The sequence below is a fragment of the Labeo rohita genome, unplaced genomic scaffold (assembly GCF_022985175.1).
Source record: "Labeo rohita strain BAU-BD-2019 unplaced genomic scaffold, IGBB_LRoh.1.0 scaffold_491, whole genome shotgun sequence".
In the NCBI taxonomy this organism is placed as follows: Eukaryota; Metazoa; Chordata; class Actinopteri; order Cypriniformes; family Cyprinidae; genus Labeo; species Labeo rohita.
In genome coordinates this window covers 14,618-41,775 of record NW_026129412.1, presented here as the reverse complement: position 1 = coordinate 41,775, position 27,158 = coordinate 14,618, and the positions used below count along the sequence as shown (strand labels likewise).

General features: G+C 34.7%; 1 pseudogene; it reads right to left on the bottom strand.

The window, feature by feature from the left end:
* The window catches only part of LOC127160915 (uncharacterized), a 51,046-nt pseudogene that overhangs the window by 10,581 nt on the left and 13,307 nt on the right, over nt 1-27,158 (bottom strand).

The following is a 27,158-nucleotide window of genomic DNA, read 5'->3' as shown; positions in this document are numbered from 1 at the left end:
AATAAAGATTTAATTAATTGAAGGAAAAAAGGCCACCATGAGAAAATTATTTTCAGAAGTATAAGTAGTAAGGGAGTTCTGCAGATCCACACACGATGATCTGGATACTGGAAGCTGCCCTTTAAAATTCTGCATGGATAGGATATAATTTGTAATATTCAAATTGAAATAACAAATCTTTGTTATGTATTTCTGTTTTCATGTAATGCCACTATGTACATTCCAGTGATATATGCTTTTACTGTGTTGTGGTCACCTAGTTCCTTACATGGCACTCATAATTAGTGTCTGTGAGATTATATAAATCTCTAGATATTTTCAGGGACAGATGAGTTACTTACAGTGTAAATAAAAATGTAAGATAATTCATGTTAAAGCCGAAAACATTATATAATTTTTAAATCACATGACAGGCCTAACATTTGTAGTTAAACTGTTCTCACGAGTGGCTGTACATAAATGCACTGTAATGAAATGCCTGATTCTTTATTACATAGAATGTGGAACTAGTTGTGCAAGTTGTACATTATTACCTCTTTAGGCCTCACTTGAAAAGGTATACAAGCATTTCTTTTACATAAACATCTATTTACTAACTTTCTGTGGGCAGTAATAATGCATTATAAACTGATTCCAGCAAATAATGCTGAGGTTTGTAAAATAGATAGATAGGGAACAGATAGGGATGTCCTGAGCCGATCTCAAAGATCAGGATTGGGCCGATCAAGCATTCTTAACTAATCGGTATCGGCTCTCCAAAGCCCGATCCTTATTTTATGTCAGCTGTCATACTGGTGTCATGTGGTAAGTGGTGGTATTTGCCTTACAGTAGATTAAGCAACTGCCTTTAAAACCAAAAGAAGAAATGTGCATGTGTGACACGTGAGAACCAGTGAAGTCTGTTTTAGCATGTCACACACGTTTGAGATTCCCTGTTCAATGTATTTGATGCACACTTTTGTAACAATCACTCATTCATTTATCATTTACTTTTATCTGCCATCAGACTATCTAAGATGTAGTTATTATAATGCGTTGCTATGGGTTGAATCTCGCACTGAATTTGACAGGCTGGCATTGTGACACAGCAAACTTCATGCTTTCTAACCATATCTTCATTTTTTTTCCCTTTATGTTTCAATTATTTTGCTTATTGTAGGCTATATATAAAATGCAAGAACTTTACATCAGTAGTCCAATATTCTACCAGTGTCTTTATACAGTATATTTAGATATACATAGAGAAAGTGTATCTTATATATGTATACACACAGATAAATATTATTACTTTTACTCTTTGCACAAACTTTAATGTGCATGAACTGTGCACCAAACACTAGGAATATGCAAGTATCGGATTAAGACTTGATATTGGCAGATACGCAATATACAATGACTCCGATTGGATCGGGGGCACAAAATAACTTGACAGAAGGGAAAAGACTTGCTCTAGAGACTAATAATAACTTGCAAATTAATAAATCAAATTTTAGTTAAACCATATTATTGTGATTGTTATTTTGTTCAGTGTAGCTGATGGTAAAATGTACTCACTTGAGTATCTTCAAATCACACACAGGATTCTTCAGTCCCTCACAGATCTCTTTGACTCCTGAGTCCAGCAGACGACTGTTGTTCAGGTCCATCTCTTTCAGGATGGTTTTGGAGGAGAGAACAGTAGCTAGAACTGAACAGCTTTTCTCTGTCCACTTACAATTATTCAACCTAAACACAAAAACAGCATTATTTATTATTCAACACACATCAGATCATTAGGTCTTTATTTATGCTCACAGATGTGACTGACAGTCTTTTATAATGAATAAACAGGAGTCATAATGTATAAATCATGTTCACTCACTTCATTTTCTCCAGTTTGCTATGAGAGTCCATCAAAAGAGCGGATAGTTTCTCCCCATCCAGGTCTCCTAATTTATCTTCACTCAGGTCCAGTTCTGTCAGAAGTAATGGACTTATTTTCAGAACTTTAGTGAGATACTTGCACGCTTCCTGTGCAGCAGGACTTTTCAAAAACCTGCAGGGTGTAGAAGAGAATTAAGAATTTAGGTTTTTGGACAAGAGACATTATGTTTCCGCTCCTCAAGAGTTTTGGGAGTGGCTGCTGTAGAAGGCTTAGTCAGAGGGTGTTTAGCCAATTTGGAAAAAAAGATATTTTAAGAAACCATTAAAACTGTGTACAGGACAGGTTGTATTAGTCATTAGTGGACCATATAGCTAAGATGCTAATCGTGCTCCACATGCAGCCGCTAGATGGCACTGATTGCTTTTGCAGTGCTGTCAGAAGAAATCCATGCACAAAAGAAATTCATTTAAAAATAGTATTTTGTAGACTGTTAAGTAACTGTTTAGTGTCAATTTGCTATTTATATGGGACATATTTCTCAGAAAATTACAGAAGAATCACACATCTGTTCTGTTAATTCAATGTAATATAATGCTCCTAATTTTGCATACTGTGTGTGCTCTGATGTGATTAAAAAAATAATCAAAAGAAGACATGACTTCTCAACTGATTATTAATGCAGCACTGCAGCATGGTTGCAGAAAGTTAATTTTAAAGTACAACAAAAAAAAAAAACATGTTAAGATTTCTCCACCTAATGGTGTTCAATTTATAGCGCCCATCCTGTAGTAAATCATTGAGCTCCTTCACTCCTGATTGTCCAGGATCATTTCCTGTGAGATCCAGCTCTATCAGGTGTGAAGGGTTTGATCTCAGAGCTGAAGCCAGAGCTTTATAACCTTCTTCAGTGATACTGCAGTCTGAAAGTCTAGAACAGAAAAGAAAGTTTTCTTTGTTGAGATACAGTTTATCATACAGATACTAAGCTTTATAAATAACTTCTAACAAAATGTATGCTTATCTAGTGTGTTTTTCTCCCATAGAATCTATAAATAGATGCATTAACCAAATCCTTGATAATCAAAACTTAAGTTCATCATTTGCCAAAAAGTTAATTTTGTCATTATTCATTCACCCCCATGTTGTGTTTAAAACTTAATTGAGTCAAACACAAAAACAGAACATTAACCCCAGTATAAGTGAAACTATATGAAAATCATCAATTGAACATAATTTTGTATTAACATATAGTAATTTGGATTAATGTCAATACGCACTTCAGTTTTTCTAATATGCATTGTTTGTTTTCTAACAGATGACAGATCTTTTTAATTCCTGAGTTTTCTAGTTTATTCCCACTCAGATCCAGCTCTATCAGGTTTGAAGGATTTGAATTAAATGCTGATGTCAGAGCAGCACAACCTTCTTCTGTAATGCTGTTATTATTCAGCCTGCAGAGAAAGAAACAAAGACAGGAATCATTCTTTGGTTTATTTCATCCACAATACAAAACTACTAACAGAAGGATACATTTATATGGTTCTTATTCTGCAACTACTTTAATGAACAGCAATGACAGCATTTTGAAAACTTCAAATACTCACATCAGTGTGTTGAGTTTACAGTGTTTATCCTGCAGTAGAGCAGTGATCTGATTCACTCGTGTGTCTCCTAGTTCACGTTCACCCAGATTCAGCTCTCTCGTGAGTAATGGGTTTTTACCCACAATTCCAGTCACATATTGGCAGGCTTCATCTGCAGCAGGACCCAAAAACCTGCAGAAGGGAAGATGAAGCAGGATTCAATTCAGTTTAACTTGGTGTAATCAAAAATATAATTTGATTCTGATGGGAAACAGTGAGACAAGATTTATCTTGAATTTACTTTGATGCAACAGACTGTATTTATGTTCGCCTGCATGCAATTTTATTTTGTATTATTTCATCATGTCTCACCTCAGTGTCTTCAGTTGACAGTTTGGATTCTGTAGTAAATCATTGAGCTCCTTCACTCCTGATTGTCCAGGATCATTTCCTGTGAGATCCAGCTCTATCAGGTGTGAAGGGTTTGATCTCAGAACTGAAGCCAGAGCTTTATAACCTTCTTCAGTGATACTGCAGTCTGAAAGCCTAAAGGAATGCAATCAATTACTCATTTAATAAAAACAAGATTACATTTTTCAGATTATGACATTTATAACTGTCTTTTCCCAAAAAATCCAGTATGTTTGCCAATATTTAAATAAACCTTTTTAGACAAAAGTGAATGTTTTTCACTGCTGTAATACACATAGCAAACTGAAATTTTCAGTTCATCTTTAAATTCACCAAATTCAAACCTGAGTATCTGCAGTGTGCACTGAGAATTTCCCAGTAGAGTGGAGATTTCAGTCACTCCAGAATTCGATACTGTATTTCCACTCAGAACCAACTCTACCAGGTTTGAAGGGTTTGAATTAAAAGCTGACATCAGAGCAGCACAACCTTCTTCTGTAATACAGATGGAACTAAACCTATAGAACAGAGAAAAAAGCCATTATAGTTATGCAACTAATAGCTTTGGCTATTACTACTTTAGCCCACCACTATGTGATTTGCATGAGAATTCTTTTTCAGTAGATGGCTTTTTTTACTCATTGACTAAATGACTTACTTCAGCCTTTTCAGTTTACACTGTTCATTCTTAAACAGAGTAGAGAAGATCTCTATTCCCGAGTTTCTGAGTTTTGTCCCACTCAGGTTCAGCTCACTCAGATTTGAAGGGTTTAAATCTAAAGCTTCAGTCAGAACATGACAATCTTCATCTGTGATATTGATGTTATTTAAACTGCATTAAGAGAAAACACAGTTACAGTTTTAACTAAATAATTCTCAAGCGTTAGTTGTTAGTTAAAACTCAACACTCTCTGTTAAGCGTTACATAAAACACATCCAGCAGCAAGTTCATAATGATTAAAAGCTGTCATCATAACAGTAAAACTTACATTAGTGTGTTGAGTTTACAGTGTTTATCCTGCAGTACAGCAGCAAGTTTCTTCAATCCTGAGGGTCCGAGTTTACATTCACTCAGATTCAGCTCTGTCAGGAGTAACAGGTTTTCACCCAGAATTTTATTCACATACTGACAGGCTTCATCTGCAGCAGGACTCAAAAACCTGCAGAACAGAAGATGAAGCAGGATTCATTCAGTTCTCAATTAAACTTGGAGTAATGAAAAATAGCAGCCAATTCTGCTGGATAAATGTGTAAAATGGTTAAAATTACTTTCCTGCAAACAAATTGCATTAATTAAATATTTTTTCTATAAATAATTCACAATCACATAATTTAGTTTGTATTATTTCATCAAATCTCACCTCAGTTTTAGTTGACGGTTTGTATCCTGTAGTAAATCATTGAGCTGCTTCACTCCTGATTGTCCAGGATCATTTCCTGTGAGATCCAGCTCTATCAGGTGTGAAGGGTTTGATCTCAGAGCTGAAGCCAGAGCTTTATAACCTTCTTCAGTGATACTGCAGTCTGAAAGTCTAACAAAAAGAGATTTAAAACAAAATGCATTGGAGCTTTTTTGCAGAAATATTAATTGTTTTAATATTTAATAATTCAAAAATACCATTATTATTTATTTTCTCTGATTATTGAGGCAATGTATAACTTATTATATTACAGAAGCATTTTTTCCCTTTCTTTATTATACTACAGTCATTTTTTGGGATCCTGGAGATGCCCTGACATTTGTGTTAATTTCAATTAATTTTACCATCATACTGGCAATAGTTTCATTACATTAGATTTAGCAAAAATTGTGCTACAGTAATAATACGTATCTGAGACACTGAAACCTTGTGATTAAAAATATATAATTTTTTTTTAGCTATACTCCATCTCCACCCGGATATCATCTATTATCCACGGCGGAGATACAACCATCAAGGCTCTCGTCGGAATTTCAACTCTCACCGTTCTACAGCCATAAACATTTGGTCCAGTTCTCGACGTACACGCTCTGTCAGCCGTGCAGTCAACCACAACGTGTTAGCCCGCCGAAGCCGGTCGGCTAACACTTCCAGCTCTGAAAACACTCCACTCAAGTGCGCTCTTCTTAATGTTCGCTCTTTGTCAAACAAGGGATATATCATTCGGGACCTCATCATTGACCATGAGTTAGATTTTATATTTTTAACAGAGACCTGGCAACAACCTAATGACTTTTCACTGCTCAACGAAGCTGCACCACCAGGATTTGTTTACAAATCACAACCCCGTGGCACGGGTCGGGGAGGCGGTCTCGCGATGTTTTACCGCGAGAAGTGGAAAGTCTTGCCAGTATCCACACCTGTTTTTAGTTCGTTTGAGCATGTGGTCTGTGTACTTTCTGGTCAAATTCCAACTATCATCGCTACTGTTTATCGCCCACCCAAACTAAATTATAACTTTATAGATGACTTTGTTGGTTTTATTGCATATTTATCTACTTTATCATCAAATGTAATATTGTTGGGTGATTTCAATATCCATATGGATAATCCCAACTTGCCTCTTACTAAAGACTTCATCTCCTGCCTGGACAGTTTTGGTTTTCTTCAGCATATAACCTCTCCCACACACTCCAAAGGCCATATTTTAGACTTGATTTGCTGTTCTGGTGTCACTCCCATCAACATTATAGCTGATGAACTCCCTATAATTCCCTTGCTCCGTTAAAAACTCGACCTGTTTCATTCACTGTTTCTGCCCCCTGGTTCACCACTGATCTTCGCCTCATGAAAGCAAAAGGACGACAACTGGAACGACTGTATAAGAAAACTGGTCTCACTATACACAAAGAACTATATAATAACCATATTTTGCATTGTAAGGATTCCATTGCTACCACCAAATCTCAGTATTATTCTAGTTTAATTACTGCTAATCATGGAAATTCAAAGTCACTTTTCACTATTTTGAATAATATTACTCAACCACAGGATTCTTTGCCTCCACATTTGTATACAAATTCCTTCTGTAATTCCATTATGTCATTTTTCAATGCTAAAATCTGCAATATCTATCAACACCTTGACTCCATTCCTCACCAACTTTACTCCTTTGGTGACCTTTATCCACCCATACATACACTTTCTTCTTTTCACCTCCCCTCTTTTTCAGAACTTACTGTACTCATCCAGAAATCTAAACCGTCTACATGTCAACTTGACCCTTTACCTTCATATCTTGTCAAATCCTGCCTTCCTTCTCTGCTCCCCATTATCGCTTCCATTATTCACTCTTCTCTTACTACTGGAATTGTCCCAACATCTTTCAAAACTGCTGTCATTACACCTATCTTGAAAAGGCCTGGTGCTGACTCTTCAAATTTCAACAACTTCCGTCCTATATCTAATTTACCTTTCATTTCTAAAATTCTCGAAAAAACAGTTGCCACTCAAATTCATTCTCACCTTTCTCATAACAATCTCTATGAACAGTTCCAGTCTGGTTTCCGCCCATATCATAGTACTGAAACGGCACTTGTAAAAATTACTAACGATCTTCTTATGGCAGCTGATTCTGGACTACTCACTATTCTTATCCTCCTTGACCTGAGTGCGGCCTTTGACACCATTTGTCACACCACCCTTCTTAATAGACTATCATCCATTGGTATTACCCATACTCCACTAAATTGGCTAAAATCCTATCTTTCTGGCCGCACTCAGTTCATTCAGCTTAAATCATTTAAATCCATTCCTTCCTCCGTCACTACAGGTGTGCCCCAGGGCTCTGTCCTGGGGCCCCTTCTTTTTATTATCTACCTTCTTCCCCTCTGCAATATTCTACGTAAATTCAATGTTAATTTCCACTGCTATGCGGATGACACCCAGCTCTACCTCTCCACAAAGCCCTCAGCCACTTTACCACCTACTACCCTTACTGATTGTATTGCTGAAATAAAATCCTGGTTTACCCTCAACTTTCTTAAACTTAACAGTGATAAAACTGAGGTTATCCTCATTGGCAGCAAATCCATATTATCCAAAACTAACAGTTTCTCTATCACAGTTGATAACTCCTCCATCTCACCTTCCCCCCAGGTTAAGAGTCTAGGTGTAATCCTTGATAGCACATTATCATTTCAATCACACATCAATAACATTACCCGGTCAGCCTACTTTCACTTAAGAAATATTAATCGTCTCCGTCCATCTCTTACCCCCTATTCTGCAGCCATTCTTGTCCACAGCCTAGTGACTTCCCGTCTAGACTATTGTAATTCACTTCTTTTGGGTCTCCCTCACAAATCCCTCCGTAAACTTCAACAAGTCCAGAATTCAGCTGCCCGAATCATTACCCGAACCTCTTCTATCCATCACATCACTCCTGTCCTCCAGCAGCTTCATTGGCTCCCTATCCAGTTTCGTATCCAGTTTAAAGTCCTCTTGCTGACATTCAAAGCTATCCACAACCTCTCCCCCCCTTATCTATCTGATCTTCTTCATGTTTCCATTCCATCTCGTTCTCTTAGATCCTCTTCCTCATTACATTTGTCTGTTCCATCTTTCCGTCTTACCACAATGGGGAGCAGAGCATTTAGCCGCTCTGCTCCCCGTCTCTGGAATTCCCTACCATCTTATCTTAGAAACATGGACTCATTTGCTCATTTCAAATCTGGACTCAAAACTTATCTGTTCAAACAAGCCTATTCATTGTAAAATCCATTCATTTGTCATTTATATTAATTTTAATTTATTTTTGCATTTTATCTTTTGTAGTGTGTATTAATTTTTATGTATGCTTGTACGGTGACCTTGAGTGTCAGAAAGGCGCCTTTTAAATAAAATGTATTATTATTATTATATAAATATGCATATAAAATATACAGTAAACATTATTTCACAATTTTTTTGAGTACTGGATTATGTAAAACAGAGATTATGTAGGCCATGTTTTTGCTGCAACATGTTGTGAAAGCCATGCTGTTCCAGAAATAAGGTCACAGAAACCTTTTTGTTTTCTTTATTTTTCAAAAGCACACCATTTTGTTGTTTGTTGAGTGGCACAATTAAAAGTAAACCTTTTTTACAGTTTTAAATGATGTCTTCTTTTTATCTGGTATTGCAAGTGCTGTTGTAGAAAAAAATCCAAGTGATTGTGCCAGGACCTTAGTCATCTCCAGAGGGTTAACTTTAAACAAAAATAGTTATGTTATTCAAATCAAACAGTGGTTCACTGAACTCACCTGAGTTTCTCTAATTTGCAGTTTGTATTTTTTAATCCACTCTGAAGTTTCTTCACTCCGGAATTCTGTAGATTATTGTTGCTCATGTCAAGCTCTTTTAGACTGGGGTTTGATGTCAGGACTGTAGCGAGAGCTGAACAACTTTCCTTTGTTAAACCACACTTACGCAGACTAAAATGTTGAACATGAGAAGGAGAATTTACAAACACAAAGTACTTGATTATATCTAGTGATTACTTAGATTTATTGTGTTTTGTCATCTGGGTTCTTTAAGATTCTTCAAATGTGCAATAATAAATGAAAAGAATACTCACATCAGTGTGTTGAGTTTACAGTGTTTATCCTGCAGTAGAGCAGTGATCTGATTCACTCGTGTGTCTCCTAATTCACATTCACTCAGATTCAGTTCTCTCAGGAGTAACGGGTTTTTACCCACAATTCCATGCACATACTGACAGGCTTCATCTGCAGCAGGACTCAAAAACCTGGAGACATGAGTAGTCAAACCAGGACATAAAAGTCAGTTTGTTTTGTACAATTATTTTAAAATCATTAAGTTACTTTATAATTCTACAAACTCTGTAGATATGTGCTAAACACTTATCTTATGTTCTTAATTATGCTCATCCTTGAAAGAATGCAACTTTATTGGATGTTTGATTGTTTACGGTGTTCTTGATATATGTGAGCTACTGGATCAAGTAATTTCCCTAAAGGGATGAATAAAGTATTATCTAATCTAATCTAAATTCTAGTGTATGTATTAACTTATCAGGTAATGTCAGTGGTATGACCCATTTCAAATGCGGCCAAAACTACAAAAACAGTGCTTGCCTATAAATAAATTTTAACTCGTTGATTAAATATATTGCTAGGGACAATTCAGTGGTCACTAGATACTGGTATGGACATTAAACCTACTAAACCTATGCCCTTGGGAGAAGTATATCGAGATTACCTTCCATATGATGATTTATTTTCAGAAGCTTGTGAAAAGGCCTACAGTCATTTCAAAGCTTTTACAAATGTTATTTTGGACTGTTTAATTCTCCTTCAGCTAAAGTGTTTTTAAGACTAAGGCTAAAATATTTTAACACTCACTTCAGAGTCTTCAGTTTACAGTTTGGATCCTGTAGTAAATCACTGAGCTGCTTCACTCCTGTTTGTCCAGGATCATTTCCTGTGAGATCCAGCTCTATCAGGTGTGAAGGGTTTGATCTCAGAGCTGAAGCCAGAGCTTTATAACCTTCTTCAGTGATACTGCAGTTTGAAAGTCTACAGGAAATAAATACATGATTAAAATTAACAGTGTGCTTCAAATTATTAAATTACTGCACAAATCAGAAAATATGAATCAAACAATCACTAAATCACAATACAGCTGAATGAATGGTCAGATATGCAGGAACACAACTTATAGTTTTAGCCTGCCTGCTAGAATGAATCAGAAGGATTTGTATATTTACAAATGTTCATCAAATGAAGATGAAAGCAAATTATCAGTATGTATCATTAGCCAAAAAAAAAAAAAAAAAAAAAAACCTCTGTTAAACAGCACACACTCACACTGCATTGTATCTTAGACAGGTTTAGACTCTCACATTCTATGTACATCTTGTAAAATATTTCATCATTAACAATAACTTCAGTTTGAAGAAATGTATACAATATTACTATTCTAGAAGTGTTATGATTAACTGTCTTATTTTCGTATTATTATTGGTTTAATTAATGGAATGCTGCTTTGAGTCCATAAGTCCATTTGGACTAAATCTAAATCCTAAAATGAGTGTATCTGATGGTGAAATGTACTCACTTGAGTATCTTCAGCTCACACACAGGATTCTTCAGTCCCTCACAGATCTCTTTGACTCCTGAGTCCAGCAGACAGCTGTTGTGCAGGTCCATCTCTTTCAGGACGGTTTTGGAGGAGAGAACAGTAGCTAGAGCTAAACAGTTTTTCTCTGTCTGCTTACAATTATTCAGCCTTAAACACAAAAACAGCATTAAAATTTATTCAGTGCATATTCAACACACTTCATATCTGCTCCACGTACAATTGGAAGTTCTTTATAATGACAAAACAGAGATGTTATGATGTATTAACCCTTTCACGCGTATGATCACACCGGTGTGATCATTCTTGGCTGGTCCCTGGAGCGTACGATCACACCAGTGTGATTCGAACGTTCAGCGCGTCACGTGATCAACTGCTGAATTCAAATCTGCTTTGGCTGGCGCTGAGCCAGATCTGACGCGCTGAGCGTTTGTCATATTATCGCAACTATTCTGTGTTTTCAACCATATAATGCTTATTTTAGGTTCCAGACATTTACATACACATACGTCCTAGTAAAACGATGCATTTATAGTTAGCAAAATACAAGCCGATGTCTATGGAAGCGGCAATACAAATATTATCTGACGGATCCTTACAAATATTATCTGACGACATGTTTTATTGATATCATATACACATTGTGTAGGTAACTATAAAGTTTACTCTGCTCTTCTCCAAGCTCACCAGAGATTTACTTTAATGTTTTTCGGGAGGAGAGGATGAATTTGCGGTTTGTAAATCCCACAGCTCGGATTCAGCGCGAACTAACATGGCGGCGCCCATCACCCGGTATAGATCAACTAACACGCCCATTATAAAAGTGTTTAAACCTCCAAATACATTTACTTGCACACATTTCAGAATCGGAATATCAGATATTTCATAATACAGTCAGCACGTTTGTGAATATTAATAATAAAAAGGGAAAAACTATATAAAAGTGATACATGTGTCATACAGCGCTATTGTGGCTGCGTTGTGTCACGTGACAAACACGACGTGTCGCCATGGAAACAATGAGGCTATACGTTCTAAATAACGGTCGCCTAAAAAAACTCACTCTGGGGGCTCAGCTAGAATATTTTAAACTCACGTGTGAAAGGGTTAAGCATGTTCACTCACTTCATTTTTTCCACTTTGCTATGAGAGTCCATCAAAAGAGCAGAGAGTTTCTCCCCACCCAAGTCTCCTAATTTATCTTCACTCAGATCCAGTTCTGTCAGAACTAATGGATTTGTACCTAGTACTTCAGTGAGGTACTCACACGCCTCCTGTGCAGTAGGGCTTTTCAAAAACCTAAAGGAGGTAGAAGAGAACTTAGATTAGATAAGCATGCTATAACTTCATGTCATTTACAGCTTTCATCCTTCTTATGGGTCCAACGTAGTATTAATGTCATTGTTATTATAGCTGCCTCCACTTCTGCTGAGAAAATATAATTATACAAAAGAAAACTTGATTTCCAGACTCATGGAATTCAGTTGTGTGATGAAACAGAATTTCTTTAACACTAAAACCACCATGCGGGTCAATTTTACCCGCGCGCAAACAAGCGTTTTGATATGGCTAAAGAAGATTTTATTTCACTGTATTATGCCACTGTCTTGATAAAGAAGTGTCTAGTGTCATAAAAAATGATTGTCTAGTCATCAACTTATATTTTTGCCCTGTTGTTTTATGTTTATAGATTTTTATGCAGGCTACAGTCCGTTTTCATAACAGTCAATTTAACATAAACAAGACTGCGCTGACAAAGGGAATTAAAAGGAAGTAACTACATAATTGTGTGGTGTAATATTAGAATTCATTGTCATTATTCAATAAATTAAGACAATTCATATTATTTAAATTACTAAAATAACCCATAGACAACAATGTGTAATATTAACTTGTGCACACTGCATATGATGATGCGATGTCAAATTCAAGTGCAGAGCTTCACCTAATGAATGATTAATTAGTTTATTTATATAATTTATAATTTTAATAAGATAGCAACAAAAATATATATATATATATATATATATATATATATATATATATATATATATATATATATATATATATATATATATATACACTTAGGGTAAGGGTAAAAAAAAAAAAAAAAAAGGTTGTATTCATTACATAGATCGAATTTTTTTTTTTCAGGAAACGGCCAGACTAGAATAAATAGCAACACAGTAGCGAACAATAAACAATAGAAATGGCAAAACAAAAATGAAATAAATAATCCAAAGTTTTAACAATATGTGTAACGTTAGGCTAAAACATCTAAATATGAGATTGTGTCAGATGAGCCGTCAGATGCTGAGCGACCCAGGATGCATAACAGACTCTCCAATAATCATGGTATTTACTGCTTCTAATACCTCTTCAGCATCAATAAACTGCCTTTTTTTTACTCATATTGACTTTATTTATGAAACTGATAACCACTAATTCAGTGAGTAAAAGGCGCTGCCTAGCAATGTACAATGTAAAAACATAACCGGCAAGTCTATGACAGTGCGAAGCTACACGCATTATATAGTGAGTAAATTTGACCCGCGCTGCCGCTTTTAGGTATAAATGCTCTGTTTTTCGATCTGGTATTATTTAAACACTTTTTAACACCAGGGGATTTTAAATTACACAATTTCAGTAAAAGTCAATAACTGGGAGACTTGAGTGTTTTATTGAAAATCTGTTATGTACATTTGAATAACAGGTACGGGTAAAATTGACCCCGGCGGTTCTAGTGTTAAACTGAATTTCAGTAAATTCTACTTTGTCATTTTAAATTTAAAATATAAATATCCATTTGTCTTCTTTACATAGTTGTACAGCTCTGACCATGTATTTGGCTTCTTTGAAATATTTGAAGAAAATTATCACCTGATGGTCTTTAATTTACAGCATCCACCCTGCTGTAAATCAATGAGCCCCTCCACTCCTGACTGTCCAGGATAATTTCCTCTAAGATCCAGCACTGTCAGGTGTGAGTTTGACTTTAGAGATGAAGTCAAAGTTCTATATCCTTCTTCAGTAATACTACAATCTGCAAGTCTATATACATGTATAAAAAGATTGATTAAATGACATCATCTGCTTCAATTAAATTTCTAAATATGTTACATAAAATGTAATGTTGTAAGCTGCCAGAGAAAAAAAAAACTGAAATTAAAACAACATTAGTCTCCACAGTCATCTAGATTTGTATCATTTGATATACCAAATAGACATTTTGTAATGTATTCTGCATCTTTGTGATCTTGTGAACTTAGCTGGTAATTTTCATCTGTCCATGTTTTGTGTGTTCCTCCTCATTACTTACTGATCGTTTGCACCTGTGTCTTGTTAGTTCAAGCCATGTCATAATTCTGAGATGAGAACATGTTACATTCTACTCTATCTGAATTATGTTTTTCTATGGCAAAACTATCAACAGCAAAGCCCTCATGTGCTCCTGAACTCGTAATTACAACTTGTGTGATGTATATTCACAAACAGACATGTACATAAATGAAAATACACACTTCAGTTTCTCTAATCTGCATTGTGCATTTTCCAACAGAGGACAGATTCTCTCAATTCCTGTGTTTTGTAGTTTATTTCCACTCAGATCCAGCTCTGTCAGGTTTGAGGGATTTGAATTAAATGCTGAAGTCAGAGCAGCACAACCTTCTGCTGTAATACTGTTATTATTCAGCCTGCAGAGACAGAAAACAGTATTCAGTTTATCTCAAAACCTTCTTTAATAAACAACAATGACAGTTTTAATACAAAACCATTGAAAATATCAAAACAATGTTGTATTTGAAAGCCATTTTACATACAGAAATATTAAACTATTTACAATACTTACGTCAATGTGTTGAGTTTACAGTGTTTATCCCTCAGTAGAGCAGCGATCTGATCCATTTGTTTGTCTCTTAGGTTCTGTTCTTCTAGATTCAGATCTCTCAGGAGTAACGGGTTTTCACCCACAATTCCAGACACAAACTGACAGGCTTCATCTGCAGCAGGCTCTAAAAACCTGCAGAAGAGAAGATGAAAGATGATTAAATTTAGTTCTCTCCTAAACTTGTTATAATGAACAAATCTATAAATTACTGCTTGAAACCTATATTAAAACATAAAATCAAATCACCATTAACAATACAACAGATTACTGTATTAGTGAAATATCTCTTCTATAAAAAATATCCTTAATGTCATTTTTTTTGTATTATTTCATCACATCTCACCTCAGTGTCTTCAGTTTACAGTTTGAATACTGTAGTAAATAATTGAGCCCTTTCACTCCTGATTGTCCAGGATCATTTCCTGTGAGATCCAGCTCTATCAGGTGTGAAGGGTTTGATCTCAGAGCTGAAGCCAGAGCTTTATAACCTTCTTCAGTGATACTGCAGTTTGAAAGTCTAGAACAGGAATGAAAATGTAACATTAATTGATTATTCTAGAAATTTTCTGAACAATCTAAATCCATAAAAGGAAACATTCTGTGAGATGGAAGAAAACCAAAAAAAGGACCTTTAGTATGTCAGGCATCAACTCACCTGAGTTTCTCTAGTTTACAGCTCTTTTTTAGTCCATCAGAAAGCAGCTTCACTCCTGAATCTTGCAGCTTATTATTGCTCAGGTCAAGATCCTTCAGACTGCTGGAGACTAAACTAAGAACTGAAGCAAGAGCTGAACAGCTTTTCTCATTTAGATCACAGTTACTGAGCCTGAAAAAAAGGTTCTTAAATTATTCTCATTCTATATTGCACAATGTAAATCAAAAGTAAACATGAACAAAATGTTTAAATGAAGCATTTATCATACTGTCCATATGTATAAAACGTAACTCATCATTAGGCCTATAATATACAGATACATTAAACCAGCACATTATTTAATCACCTAATTTGCAAATAATATCTAAAACAAATTAAACTTTCAATTTTGATTCAACACAGTTTTGTCTGTTGTCACACAACTTACGCTAGTATCTCCAATTCACACTTTATATTTTTTAGTCCAGTGCAGAGCAGCTCCACTCCTGAATCCTGCAGATTATTATTGTTCATATGCAGCTCTTTCAGATTAGAGTCTGATCCAAGAACTGGTGCCAGAGCTGAACAGCTTCTGTCTGTTAAATTACAATCATTTAACCTACAAGGGAAATTTAATCAAAGAATTGGGTAAATACATAGATTTGGTAAATACAAAAATGTAAATATTTTTACCTAAAAAGCGATTTTCAGACACAATGATATTTGCTACATAAAATAAATCTTAAGTGTGACAAAAAATCCAAGGTTTATGGTTTTAATGTAGGCCTGCAGCTATTATTATTTTGATATATGTAAATTGTTTATTTGAATAATTAGGACTCAGTACTTAAGTCTAAACTTATTTCCTTTTTTTTATTTTAAAAAGCCACATCATCTAATAATGTGTAAACTGGAGGCAAAGAAAACAAACATTGTGAATGTACCTAAGTAGGCTATGATATTAATTATATGCAAAAAAAAAAAAAATAATAAATAAATAAATAAAAAATAAAATCAAAGCAAAATTGCTTGGCCAACATTTTAAAGTTACTTCGTTTAGAATGCTAAATAAAAAAAAAAAAAAAAAAAAAGAAAAAAAAAGAAACCAACTAAATGTTGACTGGTAACGATTACACTCACTCAAAATAGTAATTATATCTATACAATAGTGCCTTTACAGTTACTGTTCTCCTTACATATAATTAAGTTTCATGAAGCATTTTAAACCAACATTTATCTTAGAAAAATGCATATTTTAGTTAGAATTATTGCGCTCCATTTCTAATGTGCTCTATTTGTTTGATGTGCATGTGTGTGTTGGTGCTTGATTAACGAAGTCTTTGAAGTTCAACAGAGACTTAGTGGTGCAGGACTTTCTTAAATTTACACCTGAACATAACAGCAAGTGTATGTTATACAACAACATCACACATGTTCATGTTACACTATTTATGTTTGAAGTTATTCATATGATTTGTTTGAAGTGCATCATATAAAACATTCTCACATTTGCTTCCTGAAATTTTTACCACAGGAGCAAACTCTGCATCCTTCACTACATTTTGATGTGTTTTAATCCATAGAAATATTATTCACTATTGTAAAGTGACATAACATGCAGATATCATCAGTGCACAGAAGTGATTAATAAAATTTTCATAATTGATTTTGACAAATCATACTGTTATAATTCAACCATATACAGGTTTAAATAATTTGTATATAGTTCAACTAATGAATATGAAAACTGAACATGGTATAATCAAATAAACTATATAGAAAGAATCATTTTGGCATGTGGTTTGTTTAGAATTAACTTGGAGGTGGTATGTGATTCAAAAAATGAATTATAGAGGGTTATCTATCTATCTATCTATCTATCTATCTATCTATCTATATCTATATCTATATCTACATATCTATATATATATATATATATATATATATATATATATATATATATATATATATATATATATAATGTTTTTAAGATGGGTGCAAAATATAACAAATTACTAACAAAGCTCTTTTGGAGGTTTTTATGACTGGTGATAGTCGAATGAGACACTCGTCTGATTTCTTGAATTTCTGAAGCTCAAACACCTCCATCTCCTCCTCTGATGTCAACAACACAAAGGCCAAAGCAGACCACTGGGCAGGTGAAAGATCAGAAGATGCCAGACTTCCTTCTCTAAGGTGGGTTTGAATCTCTTTTACCAAAGTTTGGTCGTTCAGTTCATTCAGACAGTAGAATAGATTGATGGATCTATCTGGAGAAGGATTATCTTCAAATTTCTGCTTGATGTACTGAACTATTTTCTTTGTGCTCTGGTCACTGTCATCTTGCTGTGTCAACAGACCTCTTAAGAGTGTTTTTTTAGACTCAAGTGACAAACCAAGAAGAAAGCGAAGGAAAAGGTCCAGGTGTCCATTGTCACTCTCAAGTGCCTTGTCGACTGCAGTCTTGAGCAAATCAATCATGGTGACATTTTGGTTTTCATGTTCTGTAGACTTTTGAACAAATGCGTTTTTCTTGTTGATGTCTAGAAACAGATGTGCATAAAGGGCTGCAATAAACTCTTGAATGCTCATGTGAACAAAGCAGTACATGGTACCAACAGTGATCCCTGTTTCCTCCTTAAAGATCTGGGTACACATGCTTGAGTACACTGATGCTTTAGAGACATCAATGCCACAGGCTTCCAGGTCTGTGTCATAGAAGATCAGGTTGTTTTTTTCCAGCTGATGAAATGCCAGTTTCCCCAGTGAAAGGATGGCATCTTTATCCCAGGAAACATCTGGTTTATATTCTGCATTTTCTCATCATACTTTCGTCTACTCTGCTGCATCTGAAAGCGGAGAAAGTGTGTATACATTTGTGTCAAAGTCTTGGGAGTATCTTCAGTATTTGATTCCAGTGTTTTGGAGGCCTCATCAGCCTGATTGTTTTTCAGATCTTTACATTTTTCTCCTCCAAAATGTTCTGGAGAACAGTGGCTGAAATCCAGCAGAAGACTGGGATGTGGCACATGATAAAGAGACTCTTTGATTGTTTAACATGATCAATGATTTCTTTGGCCTGATTCTCATCTGTGAATCTTTTTTTGAAGTATTCCTCCTTTTGTGCATCATTGAAACCTCTGACCTCTGTCACCCGGTCAATACATTCAGAAGGAATTTTAGTGGCAGCTGCTGGTCTGGTGGTGATCCAGATGAGAGCAGAAGGAAGCAGATTTCCCTTGATTAGGTTTGTTAGGAGAACATCCAGAGAGGCTGGTGATGATACATCACACCACGTCTCATTATCCTTAAAGTTTAGAGGAAGACGACATTCATCCAAACCATCAAGGATAAAAAGGACTTTGAATTTATCATTTCTTGTAAGGTTCAGTCCTTTTGTCTCTGGGAAAAACTGACTTACAAGGCTCATCAAACCTTGTTTTTCTTTCTCTTTTAAGTTAATCTCTCTGAATGGAAGAGGAAATATAAAGCTGATATCTTGATTTTTTTTTCCTTCAGCCCAATCCAGAATAAACTTTTGAACAGAGATGGATTTTCCAATGCCAGCAACTCCTTTTGTCAGTACAGTTCTGATCTCCTTGTCTTGTTCAGGTGTTTTGAACAAATTTGTACATTCAACTGGTATCTCTTGTGACTCAGCACGTCTACGAACATTTTCAATCTGTCTTACCTCATGCTCAGTATTGATCTGTACACTACCACCCTGAGTGATATAGAGATCTGTGTAGATGTTATTCAGAAGTGTGGAGTCACCATGCTTTGCAATTCCTTCAAACACACACTGATACTTTTTCTTCAGGTTTGATTTAAGTTGTCGTTGATGAATGAAGACCAGCTCATCTAAACAAACACAGCAAAAACACTTGATCATACTTTTCTTTTCTTATTTTATAAGTGAGAGTATGACAGATGCTCATGAGCCTCTTACCTTTTAGAGTGTCTGCAAGTTTATCTTGCTTCATATTTTTTAGAAAATAAAGTGTGATATCAAGAGCTGCTTCTTTGACACTGCACATGTCCTCTATAAAGTCCTGGACGAAGTATTGTGTGTTCTCTTTTTTTAATATTTTCTGAAACTTTTTCAGCTCAGTCTTCAGAAATACAATTATTTTGTACTCAAGGTCCTAAAATCAAAGAATAAAAAAAAAAAAAAAAAAAAAAAAAAAATAGAACAATAAAATGTAATTACATCTTACATCCACATATGAACATGAGGTCAAACAAGTTAAAGACAGGCAACAGTAAAAAACATTATTGAAGCTGTGATAACATAAGAAATATAACTACAAAATAGCAAAATGGTATAGATTTTGTCCAGACATGAAAGTATCTAAATGATGTGTCATTCGTAACTCTTTGAAATGATCAAAACATTTTTTTTTTTTTTTTGGAAAAGTGTGTGAAACAAGGTTATTTTCGTAAACGAAAACTAAAACGATTGATCAAAACACATTTTCATAAACCGAAATAAAATAAAAACGTCAAAATAAATGAAAAACTAAAGCGAAACGAAACTAACAACAGCTATTGAAAAACGAACTGAAATAAAATAATGATTATCAAAAATAAATAATCGTTTTCGTAATAATTCTCACCCCCTGGCAGAAAAATACATTAGCTGTGTGGCGGCCAGTTTAAGAAAATACCTGTAAATGGCGCATCATGCACATGAGGTTGACCTAGAGATGAAAAGCAGACTCCTGCAAGGGTCTGTTTGGTAAACCTGCAGCCGCAATAGCCTGCTTAACAGAACACCCGATCCATTATCTGGCAGAAGCACAAATTTAATTCTCTACTTGACCCATTTGACATAAAGACTGTGACCTGAACTGCAACCGCATTAAATCTATACTGCATCAGTTAGTTAACATTATTCATTTTCTCATGTAACACAAGCAATCAAACCAAAATAGGCATTCTAAGTTGGAGTTTTGAAGTAAAATAGAGTTATAAGTAAATAGAGTTAAAGTAAAGCAGCACAAGAATGTGCATCCTCACTGTAAACAATAAAAGCTTTTGCCTAAATCGTGTGAACAATCTGCCAGGCTAAACATTTTTTTTATATGCATAAAATACACGCTTATAATTCTTCATAAATGAAAAGAACAAATTAAAATACGCCATTTACTGTTAAATGCAATTGTCTCTTTTTAAACTCTGCAGTGTATATGTGGCTGTTGGTCCTTTATACATGCATTAAGAACAAAATTTATAAAATAAAATTATATATATAGCTAGGCTACAGAATGCGAGCAACGAGCGCTCCCTAAGTGGTCATTCGCTTCAGCTGCAGTGTGAATAGCTATAATGTGCAACACTGCTAATCGAATGTTAAGGCTCCTCTATTATTATTGAATGTCTTTAGTCCTAATTATGTTTTATGTGCGTATATTCACGGGAATGTGAACAAAACACAACAGTTAGAGTATCATGATTATGGTTAAACAAGATTAAAAAAAATGCAGGCCTAATATAAACAAATTATATTTATTTTCAAATTAAATATTACAACACATTTATTATGCAGTCTAGCGCTTTTAAATATAATGTAAGCGCAACTTGTGTAGATTTATGGAGTAAAAAGGCATGACTTTTAATTGTGTACTTTTACAATCTAATCAATCAGCATGCTTTAATTTCGTCATTAGACATTTGCATCACTAAGGTTAAATTAAGTCCTTCTTTGGCCTGTGCTCCGGAAGTGATCTGTTAATTCTGCTAAACTTTAATTACTAAAACTAAAACTGAAACTAAACTATATAACAACTAAATAGAAATGTGTTCACAAAATAAAAATGAAACTAAAATTAACAAAATTATTAATAAAACTAATAAAAACAGAACAAAATTTTATTGCAATTTCAACAACGATATTAAAATAAAATAAAAAAAAAAAACAAATAAAATGCAAAACTATAATAACTTTGGTGTTAAAAATTGTGTTTTATGGTGATGTGACCGGTCGGAAATTGTGTGTACTGAATTAACATATTTCTGCAGTCATAAAAAATGTTATATACATATATATATATATATTAGCCCAGCTATTTCAGACAGTTTGATCACATTCTAGGGTTGCTATTATGCATTAAAAAAACCCTGAAAAACATTCATAGGAATGTTGAGATAAAAGACCATTTTTAAAAATTATTGTATAAAATATTATATAAAAATTGTAACTTTATTGTAACATGTATCATCAATTTTTATATTAGTGCTACCAGTATTACAACATAAATATTTTAACTTATTTGTAACATTTGAACTTTTAATTTAGTGCAATATTTTGTCATTGCAACATTTTAGTGCAGCCTTTACTAACAACTGCAACTGGATTTATACGTACAGGTGCTGGTCATATAATTAGAATATCTTCAAAAATTGATTTATTTCACCAATTCCATTCAAGAAGTGAAACTTGTATAATCCATACATTTATTCCACACAGACTGATATATTTCAAGTGTTTATTTCTTTTAATTTTGATGATTATAACTGACAACTAATGAAAACCCCAAATTCAGTATCTCAGAAAATTAGAATATTACTTAAGACCAATACAAAGAAAGGATTTTTAGAAATCTTGGCCAACTGAAAAGTATTAACATGAAAAGTATGAGCATGTACAGCACTCAATACTTAGTTGGGGCTCCTTTTGCCTGAATTACTGCAGCAATGTGGCATGACATTCAGTCGATCAGTCTGTGGCACTGCTCAGGTGTTATGAGAGCCCAGGTTGCTCTGATAGTGGCCTTCAGCTCTTTGATTTTTGTGGAGCTCATTTTGACAAGGTAAAAAGAGTGTTGTTTTACAAAACCATTGAGAATTTTTAATCAAAGTATATTAGAGACTTTTCATTAAGACCCTAAAGAATCATATCAACTTGTGGAAAAATGGGCATCCGATGATCCCTTTAATAAAATTTTAAAACATCAGTTATCATAAGTTATCATCAGTTACCATATCAAACTTTATTCAGTAATTTTAAGGATTATTATTATTATTGATAGTACCACTACTGATTTATGAACATTGCTGCTGCATTTTTTTCCATGACTCATTGATTATATTGATGCAACATTAAATGTTAGTAAACTTCTCAGCAAAAAAAGTAAAGAAATAAAAAAAAAAAACAACAACAAAAAAACAAAAAAAAAAACAAAAAAAAAAAACAGAAGTACCAGAACTGAGTTAGGGAAAATGAACATTTCCAAATGTCCATATGACTGTATATTATTCTGTATATGACTGTATATCATGCATAGCTGTAAAGTTACTAAATATTGTTTGCATATAACTGTAGTTTTAAGAAAGGCTGTAATTTAATTTAAAGTAATTTAAGTTAGAACATATTGTGTGTATATTCCTACTGATAGCAGCACAACACATGCCAGTATGAAAGCCATAGTTTGTATTTATGAGATATTCCTCTGCCAAAATGAAACAGAATCGCAGGGATGTGGATGTGTGCACAACTAAAATTAATTATTTTAAACAATATAAATATTGTTGAATAATGTATTTATTTGTTAATATTATAATTACTTTTTTTTAAACTTTATTTTATAATATAAACAATATTTTTTTCCTTACCTGGAATATCCAGACAAGATTTTCTAGAAAATTCTTGTTGAAGCGGTAGTTCTGGAAGGCTGATTTCTCAGATTGAATCCTGAAAAACATTGCAAAATAAATTTGGGCACTGTTCATAGTGAATTAAATAAATTACAACATTTGCGATATTAGAAAAGTAGTTTTAGCAAACAAATCCATAGTATGTATATGTATGTATGTATATATATATATATATATATATATATATATATATATATATATATATATTTACTTATTTATTTATTAAAGACTTCCAATGAAAAAGCCTCTAAAAGCCATCTTGGTCAAAAACGAGATAACGGTACTGAGTGAATGCTCTCCACACATAGTATATTTTCATCATGTACTTTCACTTCAAATGCGCTAAATATTAGCCTAAACCCAGTCAGAGGTACCAGTACTTACACAGAAAACACATATGTACTTAGAGGCTTTTGCTGAACTCTTCATATATGTGTAATTGTAATATTTTTTTAAAGAAGGCTCTTATGTGCAAGACTGCATTTATTTGATCAAAAATACAGAAAAAAAACAATAATATTGCAAAATGTTATATATATATATATATATATATATATATATATATATATATATATGTGATGCAAAGCTGAATTCCGGTCTTCAGTGTAACATGATCCTTCAGAAAGCATTTCAATATGCTGATTTATTATTAGAATCATGATATGCTATACGTATTATATTATATATTATATGTTGGCAACAGTTGTGCTACCAAATTTTTTTGGAACCTGTGATAATTTTTTTAGCATTCTTTGGTGAATTAGTTAAAAAGAACAGCATTTATTCAAAATCTACATCTTTTCTAACAATACAAGTCTTTGCTATCACTTTTTATCAATTTAACACATCCTTGCTGAATAAAAGTAATAAAAAGTAAAAAAAAAGAAAGAATAAAAATTGACTGACCTCAAACTTTTGAATAGTAGTGTATATTGTTAGAAAAGATTTCTATTTTAAATAAAAGCTGTTCTTTTTAACTTTTTATTCATTAAAGAATCCTGAAAAAAGTATCACAGTATCACATCAAAAAAAAAAGTAACTTATAATCCAGCACTGATAATAAATCAGCATATTAGAGTGATTTCTGAAGGTTAATGTGACACTGAATACTGGAGTAATGATGCTGAAAAAAAAAATCAGCTTTGATCACAGAAATAAATTACATTTTTCACAAAATTACATTTTATTTTCTGTATTTTTAATCAAATAAACGCAACTTTGATGAGCATTATAAACTTATTTATATATATATATATATATATATATATATATATATATATATAAACTGACTGACTGACTGACGGACGACATCACATAGCAATGACAGAAAGTCCAAACCAAAACCAAAGCCTTATTATCACACAACTGACATGATAAAACAAATGTTTTTTTTTTGTTTTGTTTTTAAGGAACACATTTTTTGTTGTTGTTTAAACATTTTGGTTTATGAGTATTTCAACAACTATTGTAAAGTGCTACATTTGCTTTAAAAGGCAGAGTGTACACAATTTAAAAAGCTAAATTGCATGTTATAGATTATTACGTTTCTGGCAAAAAAAAACACTTTGTTGTGGTTAATTATTTATGTTTTAAATTAAACTAGAAGGTAAATTGTGGCATCTAAAATACATTTTTGTTCTCACCGGTTAAGAAGAAAAGTTGCCAGTTCCACATCACTCGTCATTCCCCTCTGGGCTTTTAGAGCTTCCCACCGTGTAAATTCCGCACCAATATTTACTGTGGTCTTCTGTCCTTTGTTGCTAAATCACACAAAACAACAAATCACAATAGGAAACTAAAAGGTTTACAGCTGTGTTTATCATTTTGGGCAAACAATCATCAAAACTGCATGAGAGAAATCAACACTCTACTACAAGAAAATTCCTTTGTTACTGATATCAGCACATGCTCTCTCTAGTCCTCCTCAGAAATTTGCACTTATAAAGAGCAAAAGTTAATGATCATTCCATTCCAGTGGTTCAAATGCACTAATTCTATTTTATAAATGTATAGATGTGAAAATGAATATGCTGGTAATTTTTGATTAATCTAACATTTGATTAATCTGAATTAATTAATTAAACTGAACAGAACATATAAAGGTTTTGTTTACTAACTAAATAAAAAAAAAACACTGTTGACACTGTCGCCAACACCTTGGGCACCTCCAGCCCGTTCCCCTTGGCGGCCTGGAGGAGCATAGCCGACAGCTCAGCGTCCACCTTGGACGGGGCAGCGACCGCGGAGGGGCGCTGTCTCGCCGAAACGTCGGCCTCATCTGCCGACTGTTCCCCCTCTGATGCGGAGATAGACATCTTATCCTCTTGGGGAGCTCCAAAAGAGACGCTGGGCCCGCTTTTAGGCGGGGGAGTGGTCTGTTTGGACATCACCGCGGGACCATGCGGTGGAGCGGAAGCCCGTGGGGTTTTACCCGGCGGAACGTTCTGCACCGTCACCTGGAGGTCCCCCAAGAGGCGGGACCTCAACGCAGCCATGGACATGCGCTCGCAATGAGCGCATGAACCATCCACAAACGCCGCCTCAGAGTGCGCTAAGCCCAGGCACGAGAGAGAGCGATCGTGACCGTCAATAGAGGTAAGGAAACTACCGCACCCAGAAACGCACGGTCGGAAAGACATACCGGGAAATGCCTCTCAACCACCGTAAGGAAAGTTGCTCTTTTAGATCCCGGTTCGCCCAGGGAGAACACAGCACAATCTGTGCGGTCAGAAGGAAAGGAAAGGAAGGAAGGAAAGGACGTGACATGTGGCCAAGTATGGTGACCCATACTCGGAACAGTAGTGAGTAGTGAACAAACACGCGCACACACACACACTGTGAACACACACACGAAGCAGTGGGCAGCCATATCGCTATGCTGCGGCGCGCGGGGAGCAGTTGGGAGATCGGTGCCTTGCTCAAGGGTTTCACCTCAATACCACGACTGGCGCCGCAGCGATAGCGATATGGCTGCCCACTGCTTCGGGTGTGTGTTCACGGTGTGTGTGTGCGCGTGTTTGTTCACTACTCACTACTGTGAGTAGTGAACAAGTAGAGAAGTAGTGAGTAGAGAAGACTCGCTGGCGTGCGAGGAAGCCGGCACGTTCCTTATTAGGCAGCTGGCTCGCAGGATCTAGAAACTGCAGCGATGTTTTTGTTTTAGCGCTGGTTTACAGAGAGAGCGTAACTCTTGAAGCAGCTCGTAGCGGTGAGGCTCCGAAGCGAAAACCTGAATGAGTGGATGCACGCCGTCATCTTATATAGCCGTATGTACGGGGGAGTGGTGTTGCATGCAAATTTTCTATAAAAAGGCATTCGCCTTTTCTATAAAGCTCAGAGGTGATTGGGCACTCAGGTGAGTTCCCATATGTACCGTCGTAGTGAAACGACTGACGGGGAACTGCCGTTCTGCTGCTCTTTTCTGTTGTTATGATGAAGATTCACACTAAACCCAGGAACTTTTCAATGGTTTTCATATGTGTTACAATAATCACACAATCACATGCAAATAATAAGGGTACTTAACACTGTTACATTGACTTTTATTCAGCATTCATTAGCCATAAAAACAAACAAAAAAAGTGTTAATGGGAAATGCATTTCTTATTTTATCAAAAACTTGCATTATATTAACTAGTAGTGTTATATTAACCAGTAGTAGTAAAATTTCAGTAAAACATTTTTTTTTTTAATTATGAAATACCTTTTGATAGATGATGTTTCTTTCTCACTGAATTTCGGTGGTTCATCTTTTGACCAGTGACTCTTCACAGATGGAGAGCTGGACACACATGAGCCTGATCTTTCTCTAAGGACACAAAGAACAGAGAGAGATAGAGAGAAAAAAAACACTTTACTACAGGAGATTCAGCATTCTCAAGACTTAATGTAATGACATGCTGTGCTTTTATCTTTCTCATGACTCATGACCATGCATGGATGGTTGGACTTCATCAACTAATCAATGAAGTTATTTACAATCAGAAATGAAAAATAATCGATTAATTGTTTTGACAGAAAACATCCATCAGTCATGTAAATTTACAGCAGTGAATAATGC